Consider the following 20,967-nt stretch of genomic DNA (forward strand, 5'->3'; position numbering starts at 1 on the left):
TTCCTTTTCAGTTCAGTTTTAGTTTCTCCTGGAGTTTCTACCTGTTTTTCTTTTACTATTTGCCTTTAGCATATCCTCGACTTTCTTCAAACTCTTCATCATATCAAGCATTCAACTGGATGGCTTTAATTCCAATTAACATTTTTTCCCCTCCTATGTTGGTTTTTTTTTTTTTTTTTTTTTTTTTTGCGGTATGTGGGCCTCTCACTGCTGTGACCTCTCCCGTTGCGGAGCACAGGCTCCGGACGCACCGGCTCAGCGGCCATGGCTCACGGGGCCCAGCCGCTCCGCGGCATGTGGGATCTTCCTGGACCGGGGCACGAACCCGTGTCCCCTGCATTGGCAGGCGGACTCTCAACCACTGCACCACCGGGGAAGCACCCCCCTCCTATGTTTTAAACAGACTAAACCGGTCACATGACAAAAGAAATTCTCACTCAGAAAATATATTCCGAAGCCTATTTTCCCTGTTTTTAAACTGAGCTGAGAAGACGTCCAAACACATCTATAAACTTATTCAGAGTGGGCAGAGAATGTTCTTGTAGGAAAGGAGGTGGAGGGTAGGGGTAGCAGCTTATGCAGTTCTAATAAAGCTTATGTTCAAACTCAGTGGAGTCACACCATGAATTTATGAACATCAGTGAATTTACAATGAATGCTAAAATCACTGCATTTTTAGAGAAGTGAGGTATGCATCCACATGAATCCCCTGATTCATGTTTACATTTAGAATAACTGGGAACAATCCTACCCTCATCCCAGCTTCTGAGTCATATCCACGCACTATAACTTTGCTAGAGGGAGAAAAAATACTGAATCTGCAAGAGGAGAGTTACTCTACTGTGTAAACGTAATTCCAAACGCTAAAAAAAGAAACAAAATTTAAGCTAAAAAGCCACAGATGACTATTTAGAAGTCCAGTCAAAGCTTTAGCCAAAATATTTCATCATATGGAGGCCCAACTGACAGAGTCAAAAGGAAATTAAACAGTATTAACAACTGAGCCTCTGGAGTTGGAGAAACCTGGGTTCAAGTCACCAACTGCCACTCACTAAATGGGTGATCTCAGCTGACAGGAATGTAAATTGGTGCGGCCACTATAGAAAACAGTACGGTGATTCTTCAAAAAGTTTAAACTAGAACTACCGCATGATCCAGCAATCGTACTTCTGAGTATATATGCAAAGGAACCAAAATTACTATCTTTAAGAGATACCTTTAAAAAAAAAAAAAGATACATTTACACCCATGTTCACTGCAGCATTACTCACAACAGCCAAGATATGGAAACAATCTAAGTGTCCATCAACCTTTGAATGGATAAAAATGATGTGGGGTGTGTGTGTGTGCACGCACGCACACATGTGTGTATTTACTTATATATTTATATTTATATAAACAATGGAGTATTATTCAGCCATGAAAAAGAGAGATGTCCTGCCATTCGGGACAACATGGATGGACCTGGATGGCATTATATTAAGTGAAGTAAGTCAGACGAAGAAAGACAAACACTGTATGATATGACTTATACGTGGAATCTAAAAAAAGCTGAACTCGTAGAAACAGACACCAGAATGGTGGTTACTAGGGGCTAAGGGATGGAGAAAAAGGGGAGATGTTGGTCAAAGAGTACCAACTTCCAGTTGTTAAGATGAATAAGTAAGTTCTGGGGATCTAATGTATAGCGTGGTGATTACAGTTAACAATACCGTGTTATATACTGGAGAGCTGCTAGGAAAGAAGACCTTAAATGTTCTCACTGCAAAAAAGAAAGAGTAGGCATGCAAAGTGATGCAGATGTTAGGTAACGCTACGGTGGTAATCAGTTTGTAATAATATATAAACCTATCAAGCCAAAAGGCTGTACAACTTAAACTTACACACCTTAAACTTACACAGTGTTATACGCCAGTTATAAGTCAACAAAGCTGAAAAAATAAAGGAAGGAGGGAGGGAGGAAGCGTGTGAGCGATCTGGGGCCATAAAAACCATACCACATTGTAGTTCCCTTAACGTAAGGGATTCCGTCTGGCCAGGTGTGGGGACTATGTGTGATAAAGCATAACAAGCATTTAGCACAGTGTTGATAAAGGCTAGTCACTGATATTATTATCAACTCAGAAGCCATCTTGTGTCCGAATGCTTGGCCATTTTCTCCAGAAAAAAGTTTCTTTGATAATTCTATTTCTATGCTACCTATTGCACAGAAATATTCGTGAATGCAGAGCTATGTAAGCTAAAAAGTAGCACAGTGCAGTGGTTAAGAATTCAGGCTCTGGAGCTGGACTGCGTGCATTCAAATGCTGGCTTTAAGCCATGTGGTGCTAAGCACAATTATTTAATTTCTTCCCTATCTCAGTTTCCTCATCTGTAAGACAGGTAATTCTCATTAGGCACTCATAAGGATTAACTTAATTTTAGCACGCCATGTGACACAGAGTGGGGGCTATACAAATTTTTGATAAATCAATTACAATATTGTTCATGATAGAAAAAAAAACTTGAATGTTTATCATTCACCAAATGCCTACTTATGCTCTGACATATCCATACTATGGAACAATCCTCTATAGATGAAAAGAACTAGGCACTGGCTTTCTTTAAAAAAAAAAAGGGTTAAAGAAATACTTCCAGGTGAAAAAAATCAAGTTACAGAAGAATAATTTTAAGTTTAAGAGGACTCATAAAAATGTACACGTTTATATACTTGTATATGCCTTCCAATGAACAGGAAACATTCTGGAAAGATAAGACACCAAACTGCTGAAAGTGATCCATTACCTCTGAGGATCTAGGTTCTTGTCTAGGCTCTATAATAATTAGCTGTACCACCTTGGCTATGTCACGTAACTCAGTTAACACCCAAGGATAGCTTCCTCAGCTTAAAAGACAGGGAGAGGTAGGGATGACTAGATTCAGCAATCCCTCCAATCAATTCCAACCCCCCAAATTCCCTGACTTTGATTATGGGATTCTGGTGCTTTCTATAAATAATAACACTGAGTTCTCCAACACTCCACTCTGCTCAGTATTTATCAAAAGCCCTATGGAACAGGGCGCATTGTTTCAAAAGCACGGCCCGTACCAGATCGAAACACATTCCACGTGGGTACATTTCCATCCACGGATCATGCTCTCAGTAATAAACTCTTCACTCTCAGCCACCACACTGGTGCCATGTGTTCTTACAGAAGACGGAGTTGCTTTATCAATTGATATATGAGCAACGGTTCCTTTATTGCCATTTTTACTTTTTCTCTGGATTATCATCAGAAACACATTTATACTACCATTCGTAGACATATGTAACCCAATTAATCTACCCACAAGCAGGAAGACAAGAAACTGCTGTTTCAAAATCAGGGTCATGTTTCCATCGTTCGCCCAATGACCAATGACAGAGACTCTCTGTCACTGACACCAGTCATGATTCTTCGTCACCACCTTCTCTCACTGATTAGATCTGCAACCTCACCCTCACTCCTTCCCATCTGGCCTTCCTACCTCCCTACAGCCTCTATCCCTCCAGCCCAACCCACCAACGAGTTCACCACTCTACGTCCCCAGCACCTACCATGGTGCCTAACACACAGCAAGCATCAAATATATTAATTCAATGGATTCATCACACACACACACACACACACACACACACACACACACACATCTGTTAACTCAGCCAATACATACTATTACCGGACTAATGTTCGTAAAGGAAAGTACCGATTACATCTACTTATAGATGCAAAAATTTATTCTCAAACCCTGGAACATCTGTATGTTGCCAAGTTGTGCTCACTTCTAATGATATAAAGAATGATATATTGCTCCCCCACTCACTGAGAAACGTTAGGCTCACAGACCTCAGTGGGTCTCTGTTCCTCTCAAAGAGAATTGAATTTATCACCAACTCTGCTGCTCACTGATTACCACAGTCTGAATGTTTGTGTCCCCCCAAAATTATATGTTGAGACCTAATGCCCGATGTTGACAGTACTAGGAGACAGGGGCTTTGTGGAGGTGGGGGGGATTAGGTCACGAGGCAGAGCCCTGAGGAAGGGGATTAGCGCCCTTACGAGAGAGAGCTGAGAGAGCTCGCCGCCTTCCACCACGAGGACACAGCTAGAAGGCACCTCTATGAAGAGAAAGCAAGCTCTCACCAGACTCCGGGTCTGCCTTCTTCTTGGACTTCCCAGCCTCCAGAACCATGAGAAAGACATCTTTTGTTTATGAGCTACCCAGTCTATGGTATTTTTGTTATAGCAGCCTGAACAGACAAAAACAATGTGTGGTCCTGGGAAAGTCACTTAAACTCTCCGAGTGTCAGTTTACTCATCTACAAGATGGGGATACCATCACTATACTATACGGGATTGACCTAAAAAATGAGGTAAGGTATAAAACGCATTCAGCATAGCAAGAAACTAATAAATGTTCTTTTTTACTAGTAACAATATTATTAACAAAATCAGAATGCCCTAAGTCTAGCAAGGGCTTCAAAATCTGGCACTGATCAACCACTTCAGCCTCAACTTCAAACACTTCGTCCCAAGTCAAAAAAGATACCTCTGGACTCTGCCCGTCTATAGTTTTGGTCCTATAAGTCAGTGCATAGGAATGTTCCTCCCCTCATGTACCCCAATGCCTCTCATTCCATTCATCCCTAACTCCCATCCATCCTTCATGGCCCAGCTTTATATGTCTTCTTTCAAAGTTTCCCTACTCCTGTCTACAACCCCTTCCCCAACAGACTTCATCTACACTGCCACGGCCCTTTACATACTGATAAGACAAAACCTAATCTGCTCTTTATAGATTCAGTAAGATTTTGCTGAGCACCTGTTTTGTACTTCATTTTGAGTCGGGAATCCTGAGGTCAACAGGAAAGACACAACCCCTGCCCACGGTATAGGAGGGGAGATACACAGAGAATAACTTGTTACCCAAATAAATTCTTCATTAAAATTGTGACAAGCACCCTTAAAATAAAACAGATAAAAATACAAATAGGATTGCTTCTGCTATATTGAGACCCAGATTAACAGCAAGTCTGTTTTAACATGGTACCTCCAGAATGTACTTCATAAATGTTCACTGTAGTCAACCAAATTATCTTTTCTATTAAAAGTTGAGTTGACTGAGAGTAGGGAACGTGTCTTAGAAGAGAAAAAGAACTAGATAGTTAGTTGCAGCTATAACTCTTTGACTTACCAGTGATATAACCTCGGCCTGACCCCTCTGATTTTCGAATTCCTCACTGGTATAAAAGAATAATTCTTTAGAAACTATTAAAAGCACTGCACATGACGTATTATCTTTTTATCTACCCCAATGCAATTAGCGCATATTATTAACATAGCAAGAATTTGGAAGTATTTATTGAATGAGTGCTAAATCACTGGCCAAGGCCAGGGCTACCTCTCTTATGACCTTGTCTCACAGGCAAGGACCAACATCAATACTGAAACATCTACTCAACCCTTTATAATTAAGACATGGAATAAACTCTCTAGATAAGAAGCATAGGCACTTCTTGGCAATGCTTGAGAGATCAGAAAGATCTGTCCTAATAAAAAGCATTATACAGTGAAGCTATGAGAAGATGGTGTTTTCTAAGGAAACATTTCTGAATTGTTCCATGATTTCACATCTTTCAATCTCAGCACCAACAGTGAGGGGCAAGTAAAAGAGATCACCCCATGAACACGATGATGCTGGATGATTCTGACATACTCTCCCCATTCCCATTACTTTTCCCTTCTAGACTCCAGCAGCTGGTCTCTGTCTTTTTTTCTTTCCTTTCCTTCTCTCTTTTTTTTGGTTACACGCAGACCAAAACCAGAATGAAATGAACAAAACATATGTTGTAGGAGAGGGAGTTCCCTGCAGCCCCGTCCTTGGCCTCCAAACCTCTGCTGTGAGAAGCCACAGCTGGCATCTTCTCTTCCAAGTCGCCACGCCCTTACATACATACACACAAGCACTTCAGCTCTGTCTGCTCGATGCAGTGGGAAAAACAGCTCCGTGTAAGATGTAAACACAAAGCCAGACAGCCCTATTCTGGTCTGTCCTCCTCTTTTACTCCAGCCATTTTGGTTCCCAGGGGAGTCATCTTAATCTTCCACAAATCAATGTGGGTTTTTCTGGTTGTTTTTTTTTTTTTTTTTTTTTTTTGCTGTACGCGGGCCTCTCACTGTTGTGGCCTCTCCCGTTGCGGAGCACAGGCTCCGGACACAAAGGCTCAGCGGCCATGGCTCACGGGCCCAGCTGCTCCGCGGCATGTGGGATCTTCCTGGACCGGGGCACGAACCCATGTCCTCTGCATCGGCAGGCGGACTCCCAACCACTGCGCCAGCAGGGAAGCCCCAAATCAATGTTTTGAATTTACTTCTTCAAGCCCGTGTTAGCACGTCACTTGTATCTGGATAAAATCTAACTCAAAGATAATTGGCTAATTATGTGCTCAGGTTTTTTGTTTTGTCTTTTAACAGTTTAGGAATATTTATTACATGCCAGGTGTAAGAAACACAAAGTTTCTATTGTTTATTATGTACCAGGCACTAAATGATTATCTGAAACAGCCAATAAAATCATCATCACAACCCTGTCAGGTAGGTGCCAGTGTGTCAGTGGGACAGATGGTTACCGTGCACTTGCGTGGCAGACATGTACTGACATGTCCTACTGTATGGAAGGAGCTGGCTGTGGCCCTTTGGAGCAGGGTCTGAAAAGCTCAGGTACTGGAAATCATCAATATGGCCCTACTCAGAGAATTACGGGGTCTTGGGAAATTTTTAATAGCCAGAAATCAACCCCTTCCCCCAAGAACAGCTTTCTTTCTGGCATGTGCCAAGTTGTTAGCAGATTCAATGACAGGTGAATGTTATAACTCTAAAGAAAGAGATGGAAAGCACAGGAAATGCTGCAGACACTGATTTCATCAGCAAAAACAGCCTAGCAAAGAAAACACGGGCAATTGAAGTGATGTCTCAAGAAGAAAATCTTGTTTTTTTCCTTGGGGGCAGGGAAAAAACACCACCTCTGACTTTTCAGTTAGTAGAAACAGCGACCTCCTTTCTCTTCTCCCATTTCCTTCCTCAGAGTGCCCACATGATGCGGGGCACTGACTAGACCAGATTCAACCCCACAGGAGAAAATGCAGAGAAATGGTCCAGAGAAAGAAAGTAATAGTTAACACTGACAATTTGCTACCTCTCAGCAATCCGAGTTATAGTTCGGGGAAACAAAGAATCCGAATGTTTCAGGCTTTTTTTAAAAACAAAAACGCTCAAACTTCAAGACAGATGTTTGTGACAAATGAACAAAAGCCCTTGAATCCTTTATGCACGGTGGAGCTGTCAGGATTTTAGAAACTTGGAAATCTTTTTTCTTTTTTCTGCGAGAGAAAGATCATTTCAAGCCCCTCTGCTTTAAACAGCCCTGGTGAGGCTTTAAGTTATCTTTGACTTCAATTTTAAATAGTCTTGTGATAAAACAGAAAGGAGGATGACTCAATACCCATGTCAGTGCATTTACTGATTAGGAAAAAGCAGAGCATCTTATACTTATTTAAACATTTACTACAGAGAAAGTTTGTACGTGAAAGTTTTTTTTAATATTTTCATGTTATAATTCTCTTATTAACCAATCATTTCTAAAAAATCAGAAAATCAAGAGGGACTAAGATTTCTTTCCTACTAACTGGACAACCAAGGGTGCTCTGTGTTACTTGCCCTCTGTAACCAAGAAGAAAAACAAGCCATGCTCTCCTGAAAAGTGATTCCTTAGAAACATGAGAACCACCCATCAGCTTTCCACTTCAAGAAGACTTTTTTTTTTTCCTGCTGAGAAAGGCGAGTTAACAACCCAGATTTTCTTAATACGGTTTACAGGTTAGGTGAGAACTGGAGCAGTTTTACTCTAAGTGTAAAATGCAAACACTTAAATTTGTGCCTCTGACTTACAGAGAATGTGGGGTCCTGGGCAGTTCTTTAAAAGATCTCTTAGGGCTTCCCTGGTGGCGCAGTGGTTGAGGGTCCGCCTGCCGATGCAGGGGACACGGGTTCGTGCCCTGGTCCGGGAAGATCCCACATGCCGCAGAGCGGCTGGGCCCGTGAGCCGTGGCCACTGAGCCTGTGTCCGGAGCCTGTGCTCCGCAACGGGAGAGGCCACAGCAGTGAGAGGCCCGCGTGCCACAAAAAAAAAAAAAAAAGATCTCTTAGCCATTAGCCCCAAAATTTAGCCCCCAAATGAAACTTATGACTTGAGCAAGACACGCCTGCTCTTCCTCCCCCAGTAACATATCTTTGGTGTCACCTTGAAAGAATGGAAGTGATCAGTGTAAAGGGTCAGTGGCACAATTCCAATCAACAGGACAAAGGGTTCCTTCATCACTACCTGTACATTTCAAGAGGAAACATACGGGCTTTAGGAAAAGGTGCTGAGATTTATTTTCTGCATGAAGGAAATCAAACAGCTGCGAAACCTGATGAACTTAGACGCCATCGGGTGGCATCTTAAACTTAGATGCCATCCAAGAAATGAGAGATAAAGTACTGAGTATTTATTAGGAAGATGAGAATATCCTAGTTTCACACACACGCCACCAGGGAAGCCCCAAACTTGGTTTTTGACAGCAGCACAGAGGCGAAAAACTGAAGATGAACACTGACTGAGAAGTAATTCTCAATTAACTAACCAGATTCAATTCCACTGGTTTTAATTCAACTGCAATTGAATCTTGGCAGTGTCTGGCTATTTACAGTCAGACTGAGGTCTTACTAACTTTATCTACTACTGAAGACAAACCTAAGCAGGACAGGGGACAGACTCCATTCAGAGGAATAAAAAGATGATGTTTTCTGGGCTTCCCTGGTGGCGCAGCGGTTGAGAGTCCGCCTGCCGATGCAGGGGACACGGGTTCGTGCCCCGGTCCGGGAAGATCCCACATGCCGCAGAGCGGCTGGGCCCGTGAGCCATGGCCGCTGGGCCTGCGCATCCAGAGCCTGTGCTCCGCAACGGGAAAGGCCGCAGCAGTGAGAGGCCCGAGTACCGCAAAAAAAAAAAAAAAAAAAAAGATGATGTTTTCTAACAACCCCACGGCCAGGGCTCACTTAATCACCCTACATAACCCTGACCAGTGCTTGGAGCTAAGAGAGGGTTTGGATATTAATTCAGCGTGGGAAATAAGAAGTAGGATGGCTTAGTCACAGGTAGGCACCCAGACAGAGCCAGGCTTGTAACTGTGCTTCAGAAGTGGGTACAGAAGAAAATGTGAGTTTAATAGAGTGAAATAAAATGATCTAAATGATATCTAAGGCCATTTTGCCAAGAAGCAGTCTGGTACCTGTTTCATATCCCACCTACCACACAACAAGTCTAAGTCTTTGCAGGGTAGGAAGGAGGAAAATGACTCTGGTGCATTTGAAGCTCAACCCCCTGGACCTGGGTAAGTGACTTATATCCCAATGTGATTGGGTAGGAAGGGGGCTGGAAATTAACATTTACTATGTGCCTATGATATGCACAATAGACCATCTTTTTGACGGGGATAGTATTTTATAGCTTAAGTCACTGAGCTTCTGAGATACTAACACATAGTAAATGGCAAAACTAATATCTGAACCCAAGTTCCACTATAAAGTCTCTGATATCACCACCATATACCACCACTCCACCATGGACCAACACGCCCAACTCCTTTGAAGCCATACTGGACCAGGGCACAATTAAGAAAGGCAAATCCATGTCATCAACTGGGACATGGAGGTAGGGAACCCAGCAGCATAATACAAGGAATGGCTGAAGATCTGTCTTTTCATTGCTTGTATTAAGGCTTTCCATTTGGGTTAATTTTAGACACTGTTATCACTTCTTGGCCAAATTCTTTTTAAAGGCATACATGGGGTTTATCCACATTAAGTAACTACAGGTGGTAAACTGGAGGGATCGGTATGTGCTTCTTACAACCAGGATGCAAGAACAAAATGTCAAACCGAATCTTTCATAAACTAGAGATTAAAATCAATCAGAGACGCAGAGCGGGCCTGAGTGATTTAAGAGACTGTAAATACAATTGTAAGACCAACTGTGCCCAGCTCAGGCCTTGCATGGGATCAACACTTAATAAAATTCTGTTATGTTTCATTATCCAGGCCAGCATTCTCACGTCACAGATGAAAAAGCAAAGGCCCAGACTGGTCAAGAGCATTGCCCGAGGTCACGTTGCTAGTCAGGGGCAAAACAAAGGCTGGGACCCGGGTCCTTCCGCTCCCAAACCTGGACTGACATCTGGACACTCCAAGTCAGCCCTCTCATTTTCCCCTTGTTATGTCTTATGTGCCCACACTTCTTCACATGACATGAACTCCAGAAAGGTCTGGCAAGACCTACTGCAGAATGCAGCACGCTGTCATTCCAAAGGGAAAAAGCCAAAGTTCTCCTAATGCTTGGTTTAGTTCATTGAGTTTTAAGCATCACCCTGTCCCTCTGTCACTAAATTATTTGTCCCATCTTAAGACGGACACACGACCCTTTTATGTAAATGAAGAAGAAACAACCAAGAGTATAATACAGTTTTCAGATGCATGGGCTGAACGCCGAGCGCACATTTGCTACCGAGTGGACAGAAGAACCCAGTTTGAGCACGAGCCAGAGCTAAGGTACAGCCTTGAGGCAAGAACTTCCAAGAGGAGGAAAAGTTCAGGAGCTCCCTCTTAGGGGCAAGTCTTGCTCTATCGTGTGCCAGAATTATGAGTTTGGGCAAGTTTCATAACCTACACGGTCATCTTCCCTCAACTAGAAAATGGTTATAATGCACCAACTTCACTGAACTGAGGTAAGGATCAGACGATATAAAAGTGAATGAAAGGTTTTTGTATATACACACTCTCAGGCGCCAGCAACCCGAAAGTCTTCTTACGGTGCCCTTAGAAGATACTTTCTGCTCCCCAACTCTGTCTTCCTAAAGAAAAGAACTCCTTTTCCAACTCAGAAGCATAACTCAGAAAGGAGGAAAAAAAATGTACATGCCTATCATCATCACGATAATACTGCTGAGCACTAACTACACGCTTACAGTGTCCTTGGCTTTGCTCTCAGAGCACTTCTTACACCCCTTAGTCCCCCAAACTCTCTAAAGTTGTTACCATTTTACTCAGGAGCGAATCAAGACAGAAGAATGAAATACTTTGCCCAAGATCACACACTCATCAGGATTTGAACCCAATAAAGATGCTTCCAGAGCCAAATTCTTTTTTTATACCATATGCAGCCTCCATACACAAGTACTAGAAATAGGAAAGATTTCCCTGCCACTTTCCAAGAAAAATTACTTCCTCCTTAAGACGAAAAAGGAAAACGCATTGAATTTGAAGAAGATCATCTAATTTATTTTAGGTTTTTCGCTCAAGCTTAATCTTTTTGGGGAACCAAAACCAAACTGTTTTTGATACCGCGTGTAAGCTCTTGGTTCTTAAGAAGCTGTTCCAATGAAAGCAAACCAAAGGGCAAGCTCATAGAATGACCCTCCAACATCGCCATCACAGAAAAGTCCGTTGCGCTTTGCAAACTGGCACTGTTGTTCCAAAATAACTGAGATGGGTGGCCCCCAGACTTGGTCAACGGAAACCCAGTCACGTGTATGAAAGGCTCTTCTTCACCTAGTCCCATTCATCTAGCCAAACCGAGGAATTACAAACAAAATGCAGAAATTATTCACTTGGGGCATACCTCTCATATACCAGCCAAGAAAACAAACCAAGTGGCTATTACTCATTAAGTTACGTGCTTTCACCAACAGTCATACTATTAATGGCAGATACTGGCATCTGGTGAACATATATGGTTGCTTGCATCCATTTAAGATGACTTTACATGTTTAACTTCAACTGGGGGAAAAAAAAAATTCTTCTTGTTCTTATAGATAGGTACCTTAAAGTATTTATCCTTGATAAAAGCCAGTATTCTTTAATCACCAAAACACTAAAAATGAGACAGAAGGAAAACCACGTGCTGCCCTCCACTGCAATCAGCGTACCGCATTATGGAGGTCCTAATGTCTACCCTAGCTATTTCTAACACCTTTTCCCTGGCCGCTTCCCCCAAATTCCTTGCAGCTAAGAATAGTATGGAACCCAGTATTGACCAATGAAACAAAAATAGGATCCTGGGGAACACGAAGATAAGCTTTTGTTGCCTTATTTAAAAGGACAAGAATGAAAGCAGAAAGCTCACTGTGTTGCCCCCATCCCTTTAATCTTGCCATGAATGCAAACAGGATATCTGATGCCACAACAGTCAATCTGTAACCAAGATGTGACAAGAGCATGAAAAGAAAAGTCCATACCCTGAGTATGTGGAGCAAAAAGATAGGACACTTTAGAGTCCTTCGCTAAACCTGACACTGCCCATTCTCTGGATTTCTAATTAAGTAAACAACAAATGTACTTACATTTTAAGCCACTATTAGACGGACCTTTCTCTTATTCAAAGTCAAAATCATTCCTAACAGACTCAAGTATCATTATTTATTCCCTGATAACCACCACAGCAGACCAGTACCCGATACCTCCATTTTTAGGAACTGATTCTAGCCCAGGTGGTTTTCTTGGGAGCTTCCATGTCAACACAGGTAACCCTAAGCCCCTAGTCTAATCCCCCTAAGCTTTTTCTGATCCAGAGGAAGACATCTGACTGAAGCTCTTCCTGGCATTTTTGATTATTAAAACAACAGAGATCAGTCTCTCTCCAACGATTAAAACTGTAAAATTCTAAATTTCAGGAGCTATTGGCAGTCGTGTTTTCCAACACCCAGAAAATGACACTTTGCAGGAGGTAAAAAGCCAAGATTGTGCACATCTATTTTTTTTTTACAGTGTGACCAATTCCGAATGAGCCTCTCAATCAAAACACAAAAAAAGCTAGACGAAATATTGGAACACATTTTAAGGCACCTACTGAAGTATCTACTGAAGTAGATAGCTAGTTGGGAATCCAAAGAACCCAATAAAGAAGTGAAAGCAAGACCCCTGGGTGGTGCATGCATGAGTCCTAAAGCTAGCATTCACCCTGTGGTTATCTGGAAAACCTGCTGACCTCAGGCTTCCATTTTGATAGCTGTACTGGATACAGGAGATAAAGCTTTGAGCCTAATCAAGGTCAGAAGTCTTCTAGGAGACTCTTGCATAAAGCCTGGACTCCCAAGGAGTTACACCTCCAAAGCAATGACGAATAACAAAGAAACCTGCTCCGGTAATTTGTCTCTCTTGACTTCGGCACTAGATATAGGAGAGGAAACTCTCCTATAATTCGTAACCACGAGTGGGCTCTCATACTTGTTTGTTACCCAGATTCACACTATACAGGAAATCTTTAAACTCTAAGCAGAAAACAAAACAAAATTAAAGAAAACCTTAGGCCGAGAATTTGATTTAAAGAAGTCCTGAGCTGTGGCATCTCAGGCAATTGGCGAAAGGAAACACTTTTCTCTGGAGGAACAGAGCTTTACCGCAGTCCTCAAAGAATTCCCACAGATGAAAATCCACGAAACACAAGCAATAGTCAGAATCACAAAACACACAGGGAAATAAGACACCAGTTTTAGAGCAAGCCACTACAGAAAATAGAGTCAGATCTGTAGAGAACTGGAATTTTTAGATAGACTATTTTAACACTATGTTTTGTTTCGTTTTACGCAACAAGAAGTAAAACAGAGGCTTGACAATATGGAGGAATACGGAAGAATGACCAAACGTTTTAGAAGATACAAAGAGAATTTTAGAAATGAAAAACAGAATTGAAATTAAACTCTCAAAGAATAAACAGCAGTTTAGAATAAAACAGAATTAGTAAACAGAGACAGAGTTGAAAATCTATCCAGAGCACAGGCTAGAGAGCAAAGATGGAAAAGATGAAGAAGTTAAGAAGCATACCTAACTAAGTTCCAAAAGACAACAGACAGACTGGGAAGGGAAGTATTCCAATAGATAATGGCTCAGAACTCTCCACTACTGTTATAAAAAAAAAAAAAACGCTCAATCTAGCGAATCTAACAATACTCATTTAGGATAAATGAAAAGAAATCAACACCTGGAATCATACCGATAAAACTGCAGATAAGCAAAAGCATAGAGGAGATCCTAAAATCAACCGGAGAGAAAAATACAAACTTTCTGCCAATTGCTTTTAACAGCAAAAATGGAACCCCAAAAAAGAGCAATGCTGAGACAAAGTACCCATCCACCTACAATTCTATACCAAGCAAAACTATCACTCGAGAATAAAAGTCAAATTTTCAGACAAACAAAATAGAACAAATATTTTCAAAGAAAAAAAGAGAATTTACCACTAGCAGACCCTCTAAATTCTATAGGGCATTTCTGAGGTGGAAAGACAATTATCCCAGATAGTCTGATATATTATAACGTGTTAAGTCAATTTTTAAAAAAGACAATATAAAAAATCATATCTAATATGTAAGCTTAAATAAAAAATAAAGTACTAACAAGAGCATATACTCAGAGAGGGTGACAGGAATCAAAATGTTTTAAGGTCCTTATATTGTACGTTACGCTTAATTAAATACACATTAAAATATCTTGAGTAACTGCTATAGTAAACATATAAAGCATAACCTTCAAGCTGGTAGAGGGGGAAAAAATGGAATGGAGAACAACAACAAAAAAAGCCTTCAATGAAATTTAAAGAAGGAAAAAAATAAAGAAAAAAATGAGGTAAAAAAAGAAAAACACAAGCTAAGTTTGTAAATCCAAAACCATCAGTAATTACAACAAATATATATGGAGTAAACATTCCAATTAATAGACAAAGATGGTCAGAATAGTTTTAAAAATCTGGTTATGTGCAGCTTATGAGAGACATCTCCAAAGCATAAAGACATAATTTAAAAGAACAAGTTATACCAAATATATACTAACTAAAACAATTCTGGTGTGGGTTTATTAATAACAGACAACAACAGACTTCAAGACATAAAACAGATAAAAATGTTCCTTGCATAATGATAAAACACTTAGTACATCAGGAAGTTATAAACAATTTTACAAGTGTTAGCCTTTACTGACATAACTTCAATAAACGAAAAACTAAAAAACCTAACCACAAAAACTTAAAAATTACAAGACAAAATTACAAATCCACTGTAATAGTGGGAACTTTTTAAACCTTTAAAAAATGTTTACATACAGTTAAATTCACCTTTTTCTTTGGTACACAGATGTACGAGTTTTAACACATACATGTATTGTATAATCACCAACACAACTAGGATACAGAAGAGTTCCATAACTTCAGAAAATTAACAGTGGGAATTTTTAAGAAATGTCTTGATAGTTCCAGCATACAAAAAAACAGCAACAAAAAAAGACCCTAATGAACTCATATATAGGATACTGCACCCCAGGCTGGAAAAAGCATATTCTTTCCAGCACAGTGGAATATGCATAAAAATAGGTCACCTGCTAAGCCATAAAGCAAGCCGCTCCAGTTTTAAAGAACTGATAGGATACAGATCATATTGTCTGACCAAAATACAACGAAGTCATAAAAAAATTTTTTAAGACAGAACCAGAAATCCCCCATACAACTGAAAACATGAAATACTTCTAAATAACTCATAGAGAATAAGAAATGATAGTACAGATAAGAAAGTATTTAAAATTTAATAAGAATAAAAAATAATACATGTCAAAATAGGTAGGATGCAACTAAAGCAATATTAAGAGAAATTCACAACTTTAGATGCTTGAATTACAAGGTGAGAAGGGCTCAATATTTGGAATTGATTATCCAACTTAAGAGAGTAGTAAAGGAAGAGCAGAATAAATCCAAAGAAGGTAGAAGGAATAAAATAAAACGCAAAAATTAATGAACTTCAAAACCAACCTACAAGAGAATCAATAAAGCCAAAATTTGTTCCTTTGAACACTAACAAGACAGAAAAATGTGCCAACACTTATCCAGAAAAAAAGAACAAACAAATAATATTCAGATTATTATTATAATAATCCTGTTGACGCTGTAACAAATTACCAAAGTTTAGTAGCTTAAGGCAATACAAAGCTATGCTGTCAATGTCATGAAATCTAAAATTAAACTGTCAGCAGGGCTGCACCCCTTCCAGAGGCTTCAGGGGAGAATCCATTACCTTGCTTTTTCCAGCTTCCTGTACTCCCTGGCTCATGGCCACATCACCCAACTTGTTGCCTCCATCCTCACATCGCCTACTACTAACCCTATTCCCCCTGCTTCTCTCCTATAAGGACCTTTGTGATTACATTAGGCACCTCCCAAAATCCAAGATAATCTTCCCATCTCAAGATCCTTAATTTAATCACATCGGTGAAGTTCCTTTTACCAAATAAGGTAATATATTCACAGGTTCTGGGGGTTTAAAAGTGGACACCACGAGGGAGAGGGAGACTCTTAAACTTACCACAGGGCCCAAACCAGACACTTCTGGGATTAACAAGGTAATAGAAGGATATTATAGGTTTGAAAACTTAGATGGCATGGCTACCTTCCTAGAAAAAGACAACTTACAAAACTGACCCAAGAAGAAATAGCCCTTTAAGGACATAAGAAAACTGTCTACTGATAAGTAGTATATCTTGCTATAAAGAAAACATATAGGTTTTTATAGTTTCCAGGAAGAGCTAATTCCAATGCTACACAAACTCTCCCAAAGAACAGAAAAACAGGGAACATGGCACAACTCCTTTTAGGAGTGTAGTATAACCTTGACACCAAAACTAGATGAGAACAGGAGAACACAAAGTAGCAGATGTGCAGAGAGAGGAAGAGACCAGAGATGGACACAGGCCGCTGAAGGTCCTCAGTGCCTGAATGGGTCTCTTCCTGAGCCGCTGTTGCATCCCTGCCCTTCATGCAATTCAGCTGTTCAGCCAGTGCTGTTTGAGCCAATAAAAGCCCCTTTATGTTGCGCTAGTTCAAGCTGGCTATTACCCACAACCAAGAGTCCTGACTAGTTCACCATTCCACCAACCAACTGGACACACTCAATCTCTTCAATGATACTTGCTAAGTATCATTAATTCAATTAACCACATTAATGCAAGGGCCTGAGGACACAAAGGTAGTGAAAGCCAGGCCAACCGGAAGTACTTTAAAATGCGTGTTGTCACTTTTCAACAAGCTCTCTAACTGCATTTTTTCTTAAGCTATTATTATTATTTTTCTAACATCTTTATTGGAGTATAATTGCTTAACAACGGTGTGCTAGTTTCTGCTGTATAACAAAGGGAATCAACTAGTATATGTATATCCCCATATCTCCTCCCTCCTGCGTCTCCCTCCCACCCGGCTAGGTGGTCACAAAGCACCGAGCTGATCTCCCTGTGCTATGCGGCTGCTTCCCACTAGCTATTTTACATTTGGTAGTGTATATAAGTCCATGCCACTCTCTCACTTCGTCCCAGCTTACCGTTTCCCCTCCCCCTGTCCTCAAGTCCATTCTCTACATCGCATCTTATTCCTGTCTGCCCCTAGGTTCATCAGAACCCATTTTTGTTTTTAGATTCCATATATATGTGTTAGCATACGGCATTTGTTTTTCTCTTTCTGACTTACTTCACTCTGTATGACAGACTCTAGGTCCACCCACCTCACTACAGTTAAGCTACTTTAAGATGAATTCAAATGATTTGGGCACAGTGACCTGATGGAATACATGGAAACAATGAACATCAGGGAAATAAAACCATGTCTAGGATTCAACATTCTCTAAGAATAATCCTCAAAGTAGTTCTCACTCATCTCTTCTCATAAGATTGCAAATTCCTTAAAGGCAGGGACCATTTCTATTTGTTCAGGTAGATGACCTTGTAAATAGTCAAGAAGCTTGCACAGTCCAATGACCTTTCAGACTATGTTTCTAAGAGTCTTGCCAAGCACATATTTTCCATTGCAATAGTTAAGATGCCAATACAGAAACATGCAAAATGGTGAAACAATCAAATGGAGAAAGTTTATAGCCCCTCAAATATAGCCCACACTTCAAATTCTATGAAAGAATTGTTTATGGGTAAAAGAGAAAAAGCTGAAATCATAATGCAATTGAGAGAGAACATTTATCATGATGTTATCGATAGGAAGATACAACAGTGGACGTTCCAGAAAATCCTGAGTCATGTTTTCAAACAGTAATAAACTTGGCAAAGAGACGAACTCAATTACACCTCTGCAGCATCCATGGCAGGCAGTGGAAAGATTAGACAAGAATGTCAGCTAGGGATCTGACTACATGTCCTGAAACCACAGAGGCTGAAACCTTCCTCGCTCCAGAAATGTTAACACAGCTTTCTGGATTGATGCAACACTGGTAACATTTCGAGCCATCGCCAAAAAGATGAGCTACTGCAGGCAGGGGGTCTCAATAGATAGATGACAAGAGATACCAAATTCTGCGTAACCTACATACGGGTCATTTTCTTGGCGCTCAGTCAGCGCTCAGTGACCAGCTAACTGTGGGGTTGAGGGAAGAACACAGCTGTACTCAGAACTCGGAATGAGAGGACAACAAAGGGGCACTGGCCCCTTCATCACACATTCAGCATTCAAAGGAACTAAAGTCTAGAACCTAGCTGCTAAGATTTCAGACAGGAAATAGCTTTCCAAATGCCTCTCCTTCTCCCCAAGCCGACTACGACACCACCAACAAGTGTCCTTGTGAGAATCGCGGCCCAACATCAATTTCAGCTCTTGCCTTGTGAGTCTGTACCCAGCAAGGGACAACTGGAAATAATGCTGAAGGTTGTTTTGCTCTCTCAGCAAGCTTTGTGTATTCATTCCTGACAGATCTGAAAATAAAGTCAAGGCTAACATTAAAAAAAAAAAAAGAAAAAAAAAGAAAAGTTCTTCTAGCTTGCAAGAGACCAGTGAAGGACAGTTATGGGTTTCCTTCCTCCCCCTGACCGGATCAAGGGACTGCATTCCCCTGGGCTTTTATATCCTTGTGTAATAGTTAATTAAATACTCTGTGCTTACTGGTTTATGTACTAGAGAACACTAATTTTAGAAAACCGATTAGCTAGTTCTTTCTAACTGTATGTTATTGTAGCTAAGGTCAAATTTTTCACTGAAACTATGGCAACAAAACCCCAGTATTCTTTGTCAACAAGACCGAAGCAAAGTTCTCAAGAGCAGGCCTCTACATGATGGCTAAACCTAGGCTGAACTATTCTATTTTCTACCTTTACCTGAAATGCCATGTTTCTGAGAATGGATATGGGGGAGGGGGTGACTTCAGTCTCAGCAACGTGCTAGCAGTAAGTCCAAGTGAGCTTATACTTAAGTGTCATCACTGATAACATTTTTAGACACATATAATTTTAGCAGTACAAAATATCCAGACATTTCAGAGGCACCCAAATTGGAACTCACATGTACCTGGAAAAATACCAGACGAAAAAAGGCACTTCTAAATGTCAATAAGAGAAATAATTGTCCAACTGATTTTCTCAATTATAGCAACTGCTCTAATTGGAGTTTTTCTGCCCTGACCTCCAGCTATTGCTTTGTCAGGGAGAAAAGACAGACTCTTTGAAGGGACACATTCTTCTCCCCACACCTGTGGCCACTCTCCACTTTTCTCCCCAAACCAGTGGACACAAGCACAATTCTTGCCTTCTCTAGGAGCCACGCTGGCTTCTGCCTTGGCCAACAGTATCAAGGAAGCAGCCGCTGGATATCCCTTCTCCTGGAAGCTCAGCTGTCCTCAGAGTCAGGTAGAGAATGTCACTCTGCAGGCCAACTGGCAGGCACCCCTCCGAACTTACAAAAAACACACAGCAGGGTGGGGGGTTTCAGGAAAAGAGCAGATTGGCAATATCTGTCTCCTGTCTGTCAAGAGTGGTCGGAGTGCCTGCTGCTTGGGTTAAGATAAACACAACTTCCTCTCTCGGCTGGGCCTGTAATTCTATACATAAGGCAGGATTGCCATCTCAAGTGAACGCCCCATCAGTAAGCGAGGCCCTGATCAAGGCTTGTGTAAGTAGAGAAAGGCCTTTGGTTTCTCTTCAAAAGGCTGCAAGCTCTCGAGCTCCCTCTTGTTCATGAACTCGCTCAATAAAGTATAAGAAATGCAGCGAGGTTAAAGTGTGTCTGGCCATGGACATCTTTGTACACTCCACATACTGAAGTTTTAAAACGGACATATCAACGTCTGAAGGGCAATGTCTGATGTTCCTAACAGATGTCCTGAAAGCTGTTAAGTGCAAATTTAGCCACAAAAGCTACTCAGCTACCACATGTTAAGTGCTTAGGTTGTGCAAGGCATGCTGCCAACGGTGTTACACACGTGCATCACCTCACCCTAAAATAATCCCATCAGTTCCATGCTATTATTAACCACAGTTACCAGCTGGGGAGACTAAGGTGTAGAGAGGTTAAGTAATTTGCCCACGGTCACACAGCTAATGAGAGGTGGGGCACAGACCTGAGCCCGAGTCTGACTCCAGAGCCAGCACTCTCAACCACTATGCCCGTGGCCTCCCCAATACATCTTACCTATTCATTTAAACCAGATCTGGCAGGATCTTGATTCAGAAAGGTTTTTGGGTTTTTATATTTGCTCACCTTTTCAAATATTCAATAATTCCATCTTTCCACTACTACCTATTGTTTTCTACCCATTGAACTGAATATACTTGGTTCCCTGAGAGCTACTCATGTGGACAGCGTGTCTGTAACTCTCCCCAGCTGTTTGCTGACCCAACGCCCCCAAACACAGGGCTTCCACGGGAAGCAAAAACAGAAGAAACAGCTGGGTCCTTTGGTGGGAAAACACAGACACTTACGGTCAGATGGGATCACCTACCTAACCTCTGTCCCAGAGCAGAAATCGTCTCCAAGATCCCTGACAGATGTTCAGACTCCTATTAATGAGAGGAAACTCAGTAATTTGAAGCAGGCCTCTTCCCTAAGCAA

The 20,967-nt window shown here is 41.1% G+C and overlaps 1 protein-coding gene across 2 annotated transcripts in view; it reads right to left on the reverse strand.

Annotated features, from left to right (window-relative positions):
* The window catches only part of ITPR1 (inositol 1,4,5-trisphosphate receptor type 1), a 333,789-nt gene that overhangs the window by 272,921 nt on the left and 39,901 nt on the right, over positions 1-20,967 (reverse strand). The gene's annotated exons all lie outside the window — the stretch shown is intronic.

This window comes from Phocoena sinus, chromosome 11 (assembly GCF_008692025.1).
Source record: "Phocoena sinus isolate mPhoSin1 chromosome 11, mPhoSin1.pri, whole genome shotgun sequence".
NCBI lineage: Eukaryota > Metazoa > Chordata > Mammalia > Artiodactyla > Phocoenidae > Phocoena > Phocoena sinus.